The 15,707-nt window shown below is 27.2% G+C and overlaps 1 protein-coding gene across 1 annotated transcript in view; it reads left to right on the plus strand.

The window, feature by feature from the left end:
• The first annotated feature begins 7,156 nt into the window (after positions 1-7,156).
• Positions 7,157-15,707, plus strand: part of LOC132938665 (ATP-binding cassette subfamily G member 4-like) — a 36,714-nt gene continuing 28,163 nt past the window's right edge. Inside the window, exon 1 of the mRNA XM_061005636.1 lies at positions 7,157-7,609. The gene's annotated coding sequence lies outside the window, so the exon portion shown is untranslated. The remainder of the gene's footprint in view (positions 7,610-15,707) is intronic.

Below are 15,707 nucleotides of genomic sequence, written 5' to 3' on the forward strand. Positions count from 1 at the left end.
TCTCTACTTTACAGAATAGGTGTCGAGTGTATCTCATCATTAAGGAGTAAGTCACTTAGTCACTGTATAATGTAAGTATTAATACAGTCTTGTAAAGAATACTAATTTAATTTTGTATTCAGGATTCGTATTCAAATACTATAAGAACATATTCTTTTACCCCGCTATTATTTGTTAGCTTGTTTAGTTTGTTAGTTTATTTGTCAGTTTTGGAATGGTTGAAATGTATTGTGGGTCAATTACATTCAAAGAGAATAACTATTGTTTATAACTTATAATGTGCCCGACATTTAATAGAAAAATTTGTTTTGTCGCCAATATAAACTATCTTTTGAGTTCAAAAAAAGTATTTTTTAATGAATAAAATATACAAAAAATAGTATTTGAATACATATTTTATTCAAATACTTTACAAGACTGGTGTTAGATTAGAATTTCGTTTTAAAAAACTACGATTCTGAGCGAAGACCACCATCCTATGCCTATATTACTTATACTGTATTTTATGATAGGAGGTACCTATATATTTATATTTATACTAAAGTAATTTATTTTACAATTAGTAAAACAGTAGGTTGAATTAACTGTTGCCAAAAATATCCCGGGGTTGGTCCTCGCCCTTTTCAAATTGGCCTATCTTCTGCAGCCCAGAGGTCTAATATATCTATATAAATATCTGATCCCGTGCACTTCGTTCCCCATTAAAATTGCCTACTCTATATGAATAATATGTTATACATATTACCATGGCAACCATTTACATACAAAAAATTCCATCAGAAATCTCAAAATAATATATGAATGGTTTTCATGGTAATAGAATGGACACACACAGACGGAAATTTCAAAACAATGTACGAATGGTTGCTATGGTACCTATTTTGGACACATAGACACACAGACAGACAGACATACATTCATTTTAGATTCTGAGCGGAGCGTCTCCGCTCAGAATGGGTTTTTTTTACAATGGTATTAATGTTAAATCATTGAATTCAAGTTTAATACAATCCATTATACATTGTCTCACTTGTAACCTACTGTATAGCAGAGCGACATCCACTTACCCGCTTTTTACATATTATATAGATTGGATTACATAATTGTATTAAATAGTTTAATTATATTATTGGCATGCATTTTTTTTTAACTAACATTTTTAATGACTAATGAGAGTAATGTACTACCTCGACTATATACTAGAATTTAATACATTTTGACGTGGTTAATCTTTGTTGAGGGTTATAATATATTTGTATGTAGTGCTATAGGTTAAATTTTAAGCACGACGAATAAAAATATGAAATATTATTGCTTTAACGATTGCCGCCATACTTTTTTTAAGATTTTTTTAAATTTATTACATTACAGTTTTAATTTATACGTTGTAGCATTGATTTTATATATTCCATAATATATTATAAAATAAACGGTTCATGGTTATAATAACCATAATAATATATTAGATACATGAATTTATGATATAATCACAAAAATGTACATATATTTGTATTCTGAATAATTTATTTATCAACCATATCACAATGTCTGGTATTAATATGTTTGTTTATCGATAACGTAGGTGCCTATTTAAAAGTGAATACATTTTTTTAAATAGGTATTGAAAAAACAAAACATCATTTTACGTACCATTAAACAGTAATTATATTAAGCTGTTTTATTACAAAGATTTAAATTTCGGCTGCAAAAATATGTAAATTTATAAATACCTATACTGTATATTAATTACTTCCCATATTGAATTGATCTTGTATCTTGATTTACATAATATTATAATCAACAAATTTAATTATATTTTACCGGATACTGAGGCTCTTTTATTAATTGCAGGAGAGGGTTATTTCTTACCTTGAATACATAAATAGATATTTTTATTTGATTTAAAGTATGAAGAGAGGGCATATTTTGTTATCTCCGTCTTACAAACGTGCCTACAACATACAATATATTACGTTCAAAAAAGTACATTTTACTCTGTAATTACTAAAATTAGAGTGAATTAACTCTTATATAATTTAAAGGTAAAAATATTATCTAGGGCATCTTGGAGGATTTTATTAATATTTTTATTAAGAAGCAAGTTATATGACCGTTTTTAAACTGTACATTTTTTTTACATTCTAAAATTATCATAACTTACTTAAAAATAATAATATCAATAAAATCCTCCGAGATGCCCTAGATAATATTATTACCTTTACATTTTATAAGAGGAATTTATAATTTTAGAAATTACAGTACAAAATGTATTGTTGTGAACGTACACTATTTATTTGCCATGTAGTACCTATCTACGTTTGTAAGACGAGACAACAAATGCTCGTCTAGTCGTGTGGCGTCATCTTAACACGATTGCATGACATTAGAATAATATTTTTAGTATTAAAATAAGTATTATTGCTGTAATTATATTTGAAACTGAATCGTATTTATGGTTAGAGGATAGGTACTCCAGTTATAGGGAAATGTCATTTTCGATCTAAAAAAAATAATAGTTTAAAAATATTACCCTGTAAAAATCAATAAATCCCATGCCATATATTATAATAACTAATTACACTCTATTCACACTTAATTGCATCTAAAAATTGTTCAATAAGGAGCGACAATTTTCCATGTTAGAAGTTCCACGGTGATCGCATTGGATCTCACTTGAATCCTTAGTCCAAAGGTTATCAACTAATTCCCTGATAATCCTCCAAGATGTCTAAATAATGACATACAAATAATCTGGAGACTCGTTAAACTAATAAAAAAAAAACCTATGGTTGCAGGACGCAGATGTATACTAAAACAAAATTTGTTTTAATCTAAAATTTAGATTTTAATGAAATTATAGGATCAGATTTTAAATTAATAATTATATTATCAACTTTATTTCACTGGATCCTTATAAAGTCTTTTACTACGTATACTCTTAAGTCGTAGACTTTAGTTTTTTGTTTATATATTATATTTCGACAAAAAGTATGAACTACTATTGTTGTTTTTTAGACTTAAGGAATATTTCTAAACAAATAGCTGGAGTGGGAGGGAAAAACCCAGAAATTCCCAATACTTTTATTAGTTTAATTGGGATATGATACCTAGGTATAATAATTAATATTAAATATTAATACAATTTATGGTTGGGCGAATAACTAACCAAAAGCGGTGGAATAACGGGAATATTTACGCAACACCATTTTTGACAAATTAATTTTCTTGTTGTAATTCAGAAAGAAATAATCGCAGAGACTTGATGCATTAACCTCAAATATTGATGTTGCCATTTTATAAAACTAATACAATATTGAAATATTTTGGTTATCTTTTAACTATTTATAGATATTTGAATATCATAACTTTGTTTGATTTATGTTTGCAAATTGTTTGTTTCTCAACCACAATATGCTTGGAAATATAATACAAGGTTCTCATAAGTTGTTACTATAAAAATTTAAAAATATTAATATAATTTTTTTTTAAAGTGTATCATGACGTTCAAATGTTGACGAAATATACCATTAACGGTTTTTCATAAAACGATTTCAATTATAATGTTATATAGGTAGGTGATCCAAAAAAAATGTGCCATAGACTTGAAACTCATATTATTTTATTCATATTGTTTTCTGAAAGAAAAATTCAAAATATCTACACTAATTTTAAGTTATTTACACCGGGGACTTATTTACACATTACCACGGCACATATACGTCGAAATCGACTTAAAATATGTATATAATCGATATTTTTGGCCAAAATTGGTTCAATCTACTGAATTAAGAAAGAACTAATACTAATAATAGTTTTAATCAAAACAATTTTTAAAAATATAATATGTTAATCCGTGACTTATTTCATTCGTTCATTCGTTATCATAGAATTAAAACCTAACACATATACTGCATTACAGTAACCTACTCAATACCAAGGTAGTTACACTCGCGAAACCTACTATACAATATAATATTATTATAGCACAGCGAGTTCCCCGATTTTAAAATTTAAAGCGGTCAAGGATTTTTGAATTTAACCCTTCAATATTTTATTTTAGCTTAATAACTATTTAAAGATATACGAAGAAAAAAAACTCCGAGATTCTGAATAATCATTCATATTACTAATCAAAAACGTATTTTTCTTATCCCCCACTGTTAAATGAACCCACGGACATGTTTATGTCATCAATAATTATTATCATATGATGGTTTTTTTGATGTAGTGACGTTCGTATTATGACTGAACATCATAATATAACATGTCCAGCGGTCTAATATAAGCGAACATTTAATAAGCTAAATAAGTACTACATACCTATTTTTGACCTTAAACTATATTATATACCCTATACCATAATATTAATACAATAACAATTCACTTAGAAGTATTTATTATTGCATTCAATTAAACTGACATTAAATTGATCATAACGAAATAAATATATATTTGTTTTTTTTTAATTATAAGAAGTTAAAAGTCATATTATAAAAAAAAAATATTGAAAGGAGACTGAGAACTGAGACTGAGTATAGGTGTTTTGCTCACCTTGGGGCAAGATAGTGCAGTGCTGTATGTATTATTGTACAATAAATTTGAAAGCAATGACAAAGCATCGCATTGAAAAAAACAATACCTACTGAACGAAGCTCGGTTAATTTAAGTGGTTGTGTAGTTTTTGAAATTTTAAGTACTCATAAAAAAAATATGGGTAAAGAGTTTTAAAGTTTAATAAATATATACCTATTATATAGCTAGAATATAATTTGAGTACCTAACCTTGGATAAAAATTGCAAGTCTTAGTATAGGTATATGAAATTATATGTCTTATCATAACAAATGTACAAGTAAATAAAAGTCTCATAAAATGATACCGTTATACACTTATACCTAATACATTTCCATTTATTTTTTTAAAAATTATTATTCAAACGTTTTGCACAACTATATTTTATTAAATATGTTCTAATAATAGTAAAAAGTTCAAAGTTGTATTCCATATTATCACCCGACAATCGAATTAAATACTATTATTTCATTATTATCGTATGCTAATTTCTTTAACCCCAACAAATTTCAAGCACTTTTTAAGTTTTTATTCCGGTACTTAAATATTGTATAAATGTATTATGTACTACAACTAGTACAACTTCTTTAATGCTTTAAAAAAATATCGACCTTGCATTGTGAATAATAGGTTAGCTTTGATAAAATGTTGTGCTATAATAATAATATTATATTGATTACTGTAATTAAATAGGTAACACAAAATTAACAACTAAATCCTCATCCAATCATTTAAACTTTAAAATAACATATGGTATTCGTGAAAAAATACAAGTACCTATTTAAATACATATTAATTCGAAAAACAGTAATAATTCCTTCCGGCCATTCCTTTTCCAATTAATTCAAATAAATATTAAACATAATAATATGTAGGTACGATATTAAGTTATGAAATCGTATAAAATAGGAAGAATACATTGCATTGGTTTTAAATATATATTAGACCACATCGTAGACCCAACCTAACCAACTCTGTCAGAACTGTTTTCAAAACATATCATTTATTTTGCTTTAAGACGCCCGGTGCCAATGTAATTTTGTACACAATATAACACGCTCTGCGGAAATAATGATCCTGTTCTGTAAAATCAACCTATTTTGAGAATTTTTTTAAGTAATATAGGGTAATATTCTACAGGCCGCATCAAAATCCGTTTTTTAATATTTTAATTTCAAACTTTATAATATGTCTTAAAAACAATACGATTTTAAGCGGTTTTTTTATAAATAATGTAATACCGTTATTTAAAATAAAATAAAAAATCGGAGTTCAATGTGGCCTGTAAGAAGTCTCCTTCTTTCAGATAAAAAAAAATAGTTATCAAAATCCGACAATTCTACAAAGCCTGAGAATTATGCCCATGAAGTCATTTTTATCGATATAATACAGCTTATCAACCCTCCCTAAATAGGTATCGGATAGTAGATTAGTTGAAAAGTATTATATTAATGTGGCAACTAAAATATAAAATTTTATAAAAATTCAGAATATTTGAAAACCTGGCACCAGATCCCTATAATTGGCTATTAATAAACATAGAAAATACTAAAATAGTGTTTTTCAAAACTGGTGAATGTAAATTAATTTAATCTGATGTTAAACATTATCTTATATTATGATAAATATTAATATAATGGTCCAAGAATTTTCAATTTTATATTTATGATGACTTATTGACAAGATTATAAGATTGCGATAGGTTCCATCAAAGCAATTGGAGCAGGGTTATAGTATTTATATTATTTAAGTAGGTATGATAGATTGAAATTATTCGGATATTATGCAAAATTATATAAGCTGATACCAATATATTAAACAAACCACCAAAGGTGGGCAAATAATGAAAATAATTAACTCACGTTAAGTTAAGTTAAGAGAACACAATATTGAGAAGTTAGAAGTCAACAGTTAACAAATCATTTATGATAGCCTTGCCGATTTCAAAAACATGTCCACGCAAGTCACGAGCCCGCGAAATAGATAATAAAATCGAAAAAAAACCTATTTAAAGTACAGTAACGCACCTGCCTATAAAGCGAACGCCTCTCTCGAACGGATCGACAATATTTTAATGTCCCGGCAAAAATGTATATCATATTCCAATGTGCTGTTCCAGTAAAATTCGTTATTTATTAATAATATTAAACGTTCGATATTTTATTCATACATTTTACGTAATTTAATAAATTGCTGTGCCAACTACCTTTAGTTATTATGGTTATCCAGATACATATTATATAGATTTTTGATACGGCAATTAAATTACGTAAAAATGTAGGTACCTATGAATAAAATATCGAACGTTTAACAACAAGTAACGAATTTTACTGTAATGCATGCAGTGGTCGCGACTGCTGCACACCGTTTAATCACGTACCTTCCTACCTATTTACCTACCATTTACATTTCGTATCGCATAGATAATTGAGCTCTTAATCTTAGTCGTCATTCGAACAACCGCGTTCGAGAGAACGCTAAAAAAAAAATTGCCATCGGATGCGTTTCTATGGTAACGCACGGCGCCGGTTCTTGGCGGGTGACCGGCGGAGCGGTATCAACCGACGTCTATATACCTACTCGCTGTTTAGACGGTGGCGCGTAGTCTGAATTGAACGGCTTGCCGAAACGCACGTTCGCCGTTGTAGTGTACGTATTTCGCGCGATCTCGGCTTTCGTTTCCAACGAATATTTTTTCGCAACCGTTGATTTTTCTGTCTTACTTCTTTTTTTTTTTTTTGATTGATATTTTTGTCAACCGAACAATATATTTTCGTTACCGTCGACACAAGTTCTTCTGACTGGGTACATTTCAACGTGCCCATGCGTGCAGTAGTGTGCGATTAAAAACTAGTCGAAATATTCAACACCACCATAATAATATTAACTATCGGATAAATATTGAAATACGCTCGAAAATATAATAACTGTTATAATATTATTATCGTGTACACTACGAATACCTATAATACACCGTACGAGCGTTTTGGACAGATGCATCAATAGCCGCCGAATCGATTTTGAATAACTTCATCAAGGTACATCGATTTTCTATGAAGTTTATTGAACTCCATAACATTAAGGCTAATTTATTGAAGAATAATAATATATAGAAGACAATAATTCATTCGAAAACAATAATGGGGCTAATGACCTAACCTATATTTTATAATATTATATATGCACCAGACAGTTCATTAAAGTATACTTAGATTCATTTTCAATTTGACGTTACTTCTTACGATACTTGAATGATTTTTTCTTTTTTTCATATTTAAAACATTGTTGTAGCGATGGTACATTCTTTCCTCTAAATTTGTATTATTATACCTATTTAAATATAAGATGATTATTGATTACCTACTGATTTACTATACGAATTTTTACATATACATGTATATTACTGCAGTAATAGGCACATAATAATTATAATATATTACAATTGTGTTAATAATGTATGTAATTATTATATGTTTTAAATTAATCATTTGACCATGATGATCAATGGCTCATTTTTGAATATTAAGGATGATTATGAACAAAAAAGAATATTTCTAATCCAATAACATAACATTGTATTATATACGAAATAGTCGACATTTTTAAAGACTATAGTGTAGTCTATAGTAGGTATATAGACTCTATATTATACATATATCAATAAACCATCATATTGTATGGTTTCACATGACCTAAATGTACATCATATTGTATGTAAAACATTTAGATATTATTGTTATTGAGCGTAGATGGCATGTTTTGTGAAAATTGATTATTATTTCTCTCTAATTCAAATAAAAAAAATTTCTTAATTTTGACTCTGTGCATAATATATTTATATTATAGTATCTGTATTTTCATTTACAGTTTCAACTATTATATAGAACAAAGTAGGTAATACAAATAGTTATGTGTCAAAACGCATATTGTTTCACATTATATAATTTCAGATTGTAATTTTATAAAATGTAATGAGTATAAATTATTATAGTATTTTGATGTACAACTGAAACCTATAAATTTGGTCTATCAATATTATCAATAGTAGTAACTACTAACTAGTAGGTATTAAAAAAAAACAATTTTTGAGCAAAGTTCGTTACGACCAATATTACAAATTAACTTTTGTATCTTTTAAGTGTTCACTAAGCACTAAATAAATAAATAAAATACAATTATAGTTAGTGTAAATAAAATAATATTTCAAATGGCATCTCATAATATTCATTATCAATATTATGTTAACAGTCATCGGAATTTAAAATTATTAATAACTGGAAAAATGTATTCCACGCATTTTAAAATGAAGAATTTTTTTTTAAATACTTTAATTAAATCTACAGAACTTACTATTTCTCTTGATAATATTGATTTAATTTTTACGTTTTTAAAATAGGTGTTTTAATTCTAAAAACCATTCCCAATAATTTATGACCGATCTGTGCACTGAACATGTTTAGCATGTTACACGTGTGAGTGAAGATATAGATAACAAACTTCGGTGTGGCGTTCTAATATTTAAAATAAAGACGAAAATATGACTAGGTCTTTCTTCATATTAAATTATCCAGTAAACTTGTTTCCAATATATTATGCAATATGTGCTTTTAGTGTAGACAGTAGTCTATAATATATAGTCTGTGTTTGTTATTATCGTGAAAGGATTACGTATTTACGTTTTATGCTACACAACGCGTTACTATATTTTATTTATTTTGTAAGCATAATATGTCGTGTAAGTATTATAATTTTTATTGCTTTAAATTAGGAACGTATTTTAATAAAACGTTAATAAGTATTATTAATTTGTTTAGACCTTCGTACAAAATAATAACGTCAAAATACCCATGAGTGATTGTACATTTCTGGAAATAAAACTCTATACAGTATTATTTATTAATTTTTTTAGAATATTGAGTAATTATCTGTGTGCCTGTGTATACTGTATACCAAGGTGGATTGATATCAATCCATATTGCTGTATAGTGTGTACAATATATTTTACGAATCTATTAGGTACCTATAATATACTTTAATATATATATATATATATATAACAATAATAATAATAAATAATAACATAATAATTTAAAATATCAAAACTGTGACAATTTACAAATATTAAATAAAATGTTCTAAATCGATTAGTTAAGTATAATAATTAATAGTATATTACATTAAATCGTAGGTATTTGTTCTTTATTATATATTGTGAACTTCGGGACTCATGTACCTACACACTATTTACTAAATTACGTTTATAATTATTTTACATTTAATTAGGCATTGTTATTAAAGATCATGAACTTTGAAAACAGTATACTATAGTATAATTATTATTTATTTTAATAGTAGTAACTATTAGTATACATTATTGAATAAATGCTGATTATAATTTTAATGCACCAAATCTAATAAGATATTTCAAACATTAAGATTCAATTAAATATAAAATATTTATTGAGTACAAAGTAAAAAAATAACAATATCATTAACAGATTTGTGGGATATCAGTACCTATATTATTCGCATTCCTTTTGATGGATTTGATAATGTTTTAATAATAAATTTAAAAATAATATAAGTAGATAAATACAAGGTAATTCTTTTAAAAGTAAGTAAAAACGTATTTTCACGAATAGTATTTGACGTCTAAAATATTACGCTGAAAATCTGAAATATTTTTTTTACATCATTTGAAATTACAAAATGATGTTTAAAAAAGTGGGGAAGTGGATGTCGCTCTGCTGTACAGTAGGTTACAATTGGGTCAATGTATTATGGATTGTATTAAACTTGAATTCAATGATATATAATAATAATATCATTGTATAAGAAAAACGATTCTGAGTGGAGACGGTTTGTAAGTCTGGATATTTTATATTGTTATTATTTATTATAGCATGTAAGTTGAATTGAATATTATAATTTTTTATTCGCTTCTACGGTGATAAACAAAGCGTTAGAAATTAAAATCCTATTTTCAGCGGTTTTTTTGTAATTTGTCGGTGGTTTTTCCCGTAGCATTAAATAATTGTTAAGAAAATCGAAAAATGACCTCTCTAAAGTACCATTTTGATCCAATTTGCTAAAAGATAATATACTATATTATGTTGAAATCGAAGCACTCCTTCTGGTAAAAATTTTGTATACTGGATAAAAAAAAAATTGATTAAAATAAGCGCCATCATAAAACCACTAGCTTCCTCGCTCCGCTCAGAATCTAAAAAAAATATAATTTTAATATTTTTATCGTCATAAATGTTTCAAGTTCTTAAATTTTTTGAAACGACATCATACATTATTAATCTCATAATTTTAAGCAGAATATTTTTCAGAAATGTTTAATGCATAAAAGGCAAATATCGAACAACTAGTTTATATAATAATATTATGTTATAATAGTTTAAAGTTTAGATGCATAGTGCACTGACCAACATTTTTCGGAGTACTTCGCTCATCGAAATTAAAAATATTTATAACATATAAATTTAATAAGTAGTGGATTTAATGGAATCACCCTATAGACACCTACTTAATTGTAATAATAATATGTTATACCAAAGTGCCATCATTATTGTACTATATGGTTTTATAATAGATATTTTTACAATACAATAATAATATTGTCACAGTTTCGTTATAATTTATGTAATTTTGTTTTTATTAATCTATCATTAATTTAAAAATATATATATAAACGAATACGATTGATATAGACGATTGATGAATATTTTGAATAGGTAGTACTTATTAATTAATTGATTCATAAAGCAAAGGAATAAGTGATAATATATGTCCATTGTCCATACACAACCATAAAACCAAATACATAGATGATTTAAAACGTTATAAAGTGCCTTATTGTCTATGTTTTATAATAGCTTACTGTAAAGGAATTGAAAATAAAAAATAAATTGTATCACAAATTCACAAATAAGGAAGATAAACTATGTGAGGTATTCCCATTAATATTATTACAATTTATAACTATATTATGACCGTTAGACAATAATCAGCGTTATTAACCGACATGTTACCTAAAAGGAAAAAATAAAAAAATTTATCAAACTATCTAATATTACCTATATTGAACACAAAGACCTTGTGATAATACGCGTGCCTATCGCTGCAGATGCACAAACATAAAATATATATAGTGAAAAAAGGACACCCCAGACACGTTTCGTCAGTCGTTTATTTTCGGTCCTGCTAACAACCGTGTCAAGGATCGCACAATACGTTCGATGATATCACATCAAAGGTATAGGTTATTTTTGTCTATTGTCTTTGGAATAATGTATAATTTGTGGGAGCATTATACGTTTACGTTCGGGAAACAATAATGCTGCAATAGGATGTACATATAAATATTTTATATTACTCGCCATGGTTGGTATTGCCGTAATTTCATACTTAAGTGTTTATCACCACCACCCCACAACATATACTCTAATGTGCATTATTGAATATTTACTTAATTACTTATAACAAAGTTATGATGTAGGTAGGTAGGTAAATAAAATTCGACCGAAAGACCGTTTCCGGAACCTTAGCATAAAGTTCGGCGCATTCTAAAAGTTGACACAGCTGCGTAAAAATTGACCTGCGTCCTATACCCTATTGCCTTGTACCTACATCACGCGATCACCTCTTTGGTTTTCTCGTTTTTAAATCCCACGGGATGATTATTGTGTTATTTTTTTTTTTCCACCGATTAGTGAAAATTGCTATCGCGATGAATTCGATCGATTCGGCGTGGGCCGCTTATTCTTTGTTCACTTGGCGGTGGTCGCCTCTTCTTCCGACACGATGCGATTATTGTATTATTATTATTATTATTTTCTTCAGTACATTCGTAAACATCGCGAGGTTAGGACGAACTCTATCGATTTGATGATGGACACGACAACAAATTGTGTTTATTTTTATTCACTTGGCGGTTGACGACCCCTATGCGACAGACGAAGGATATTGTGATACAGGATATTAAACGCGCGCTGGCATCAATGAGGTCACCGGCTTCCTTGTCTAAGACGACGAAATTGCACCGCAACTGCTGCTGTAAACCGCGGTTTTGCGTAACTCACCGCCAAAGAGGCTGTTCGCAAGTAGGATATATATATATACACCTGCATAACATAACATAATTATTATAATATCCACACCGGTTTCAAAATATAATATATTTTATTTCGTGTGTTTATAATAATATTATATAGGTACGCGCGCATCCTTGATGGCCGGTGCGTTTGCAGCAGTTTGACTGGGTAAACGTCACAGTTGCTTTTCGATTATATAATATTATGAAGTTCACTATCGTACCCGTATAAACAAACAAAAAATAACATACAGTTATAAGTCATTACGATTATTTTTTTATTATACGCGCGTCGACCACTGCAATAATATTATAATAATATTATAAGGAATAAAAAAAAATTTTGGAATATAGGTCATAAACTCATATAACGTGGAATTAGACTAAACTGTGCCGATCTGATGTAAAAACGGTTGAACATACTTCGTAGAATCTTAAACGTGGTTTATTGCTCAAACTACAACTCGGTTTATTGACTCATAACTAAAAAGAAAGGAGCATGTTGATTGGAGTCCTGTGTAGCTGTGACGATGTATTCACAAGCACGTGGACATAAAAATAATACCAGTACAGGTATGTCAAGTATACGCATAGTATATATAGGTATAATAATATTATTATTTATACTGTTGTAGAAAATAAAGACAGATAAAAAATATTATATAACGATGCGGACTATTATTAATAATTGATATGTTATGAAAGATCATGATGTTAGATGCCTGATTGTTTCAAGTAAAAATGTTTAAAACAAAATGGCGAATAACGTAGTTATAGTATACTTTGATAAAAGTTAGGTTACCTAAGTGTTGTGTTTAAAAAAAAATATTTTGTAGATTTAAGACATACGTAAAATACCCATATAACCTATAATTTGTAACCTCAATCCCCATTAATTTTATACTTAAAATGTATAAAATCATACATCAGGATAGACTATAGAGTACCTATATAAGAGCGACAGGAGCGAAACGCATATCTCTTATAATATGTTTAAATTTAATATATAAAGGTAGGTAGGTACTTATCATTTAAGTAAATTTACTGAATTTGCGTTTATCTCTTTTAATCTTGCTTTACAATCATGACGAATATAGTCGCATTATATTCTATTATAATAAATTATTATACTTTACTCAGTAAAATAAAAAAAAGTAAAATTTCAGTTTTTATACGATAAAACCATTTTATTCACAGGTAAATAAAATAAATGTACCTAATCCAATTCAGTTAATTTGAATTTTATTAATTTATACGATTTCATTTTATATTAAAATGTTGATCTTGAAAACTAGTACCTACAGCGCGTAGGTAGCCTACCTACATTACATAATATTCTTCCTGTCTTCGTATAATTCTATACTAAAAATTTCAATGTTAACAAGTATTCTAAAAAAAAAAAAAAACGAGTTACTAAAAATGTGTATTCTATATATTTCGTATACAGTATATCTATCTATTATTTAAGTACTTTTTCAAGATATTTTAGCGATTGCACTAAAGATGAAACGACAATACTGTAAAGTTTATTTTTCATATTATAGTTTCTTAAAATGTTCTCCAAACTTATTGGAAAAAGATTCAGATAACTAAATTATAGGTATGTTCTTAAAGTCAAAAAAATATCAATATATATGAAATATATGAAATATTTACAACTCATTAATCCTTTAATACTTAGTACTTACCTGCTGAACAGATAATTTTTAAATAAATATACTCCCAGAAGGCTCGCACCAGATTAATACAATTTAAACAATAATATTTGAACATTGTGTCGAATGATTATTTTATCGAACATTGATCTTTTAATTCATTACCTACTCATGTTTAAAACTCAACATTTTTAATCCTTTTTATTCATACTTTTTTATTATTTATATAATCACTCTGAAAGTAATATATTATATTATTATGTATAATTATTTAATTATTATGACTATACATACTTGCCCAACGTACTTACTAGAATAATAAAATATATTCATTTATAAAAATTTTTCTTGCAATTCAAAAAAAACTTAATACATAAATTATTATATTGAGTTAATGTTTGAGGTCTGGAAAGTGAAAATATTCAAGTGCCTACCTATTAAAATGTTTTTGTGATAACAGTATAGCGGTAGTTAAAAAGTTGCGTACCTAAAAATATAATATTATATTATATTTAATACGATTTTTCAGCATAGTCACAAGGAAAACATTTTTAAAACAAAAAGGTGGATAAGTGGATGTCGCTCTGCTGTACAGTAGGTTGCAAGTGGGTCACTGTAATGGATGGTGTTAAATTTGAATTCAATGATATAATATCATTGTATAAGAAAAACGATTCTGAGCGAAAACGGTCAGTCAGCCTATGATAGGAGCCTATGAAATAAGTATATTTGATGATATTATTGAGAATTAAGTAATTTATATATAACCAGCTATTTACGCGGAGCCTAGTTTTAAATTTTCAATCCTTAGCCATAAAAGTTAAACATTTTATACATTTTTAACTACAAAATAATTAATAAATTATAAATTTGATAAATGTTGTCAAAATTTGAACTTTAAATGCATATAAAAAAAAATTGTGCATATGTATTTTTAATATTTTTCAACTGCAATTGTAACATTATATAAGGAGCCTTGCATTAAAATTTCACGCTTTTTTACAGAACAAATAAAATTTTATTGATTTTTGTAGAAAAAAAAACTAAAAAAATTGAAAACTGACTATGCCGTAAACAGTTCAAAAAGAGTCAAATTATTTTCAAAATTTTATGGTGTATAGAAAATGCTAATATAAACATTCAGTGAAATTTTCAAGTATCTACAGTCATTCGTTTTTTAATTACAACAAAATAAGAAAATCGTTACATAAGATATCGAGTGAATATCAAATGTTGTAAAAATATAAATTTCAGACGCTCATAAAAATTTAATTTAAGTTTCTTGTAGACATTTTTTTCTTGATAAAGGTAGTATTCTAAAAGTATTTTGTATATCAATATCTCATATATATGCGTGGTCAAAGATTTAAGATTTAACTA

Source organism: Metopolophium dirhodum, chromosome 2 (assembly GCF_019925205.1).
Source record: "Metopolophium dirhodum isolate CAU chromosome 2, ASM1992520v1, whole genome shotgun sequence".
NCBI classification, from domain to species: Eukaryota; Metazoa; Arthropoda; class Insecta; order Hemiptera; family Aphididae; genus Metopolophium; species Metopolophium dirhodum.